Below are 788 nucleotides of genomic sequence, written 5' to 3' on the forward strand. Positions count from 1 at the left end.
AATTTCGAAGAACCTATTTCCCAAATGAGTATGGTGTGGAGGCTTGAGTCCTCATAGGTGTGTTTGGTGTTGTTGCCAATAATTCTTGTACTTGTTGATTGTCACCTGTTGAGTATTGTGGTTGATTTTATATTATTATTCAGTATATATTGCTTTCTATTTTGAGTTGACCGATGATACCTACTCAGTACTTGTTTCTTGTACTGACACCTACTTTTATTTCGTTCTTGTTGTTTTATGGAGTGCAGCAAGTGCACCATTGACTTCGACTCGTCCGCAACTCTAGCCAGTCTTCAGCACATCAGATTTCAGGGTGAGCTATTATTCCTAGCTCGGACTGGATTCTCTCATTCACGTCTTGATGTCCTTGAAGTTCGGACATGGACCATCTGTTTACTTATTTTAGTTTTTAAATACTCTTAGACTTAGTAATTTGAGGATAGATGTTCCTGATGTGATGACTTCCAGATTTTGGGGATAATAATTGATAAACTTTAGAAGCTTATTTATTTGATTTCGTTAATGAGTTTTGGATCTTCCGCATTTTATTTACTATTCAAAAATTATATACTGTAAAACGTTGGGGTTTAGATTGTTGGTTCGCTCACCTAGTAAGATAAGTGTGGGTGCCACTCGCGACCCGTTTTGGGTCGTGACAAACTTGGTATCAGAGCTTTAGATTCGTTGGTCTCATCACACAAGAACGAGTCTAGTAGAGTCTGGAGGAACGGTAGGGGGACACCCTTACTTTTCTTTGAGAGGCTATAGGACTTTAGGAAAACTCCATT

The sequence above is a fragment of the Solanum pennellii genome, chromosome 2 (genome assembly GCF_001406875.1).
Source record: "Solanum pennellii chromosome 2, SPENNV200".
Classification (NCBI taxonomy): domain Eukaryota; kingdom Viridiplantae; phylum Streptophyta; class Magnoliopsida; order Solanales; family Solanaceae; genus Solanum; species Solanum pennellii.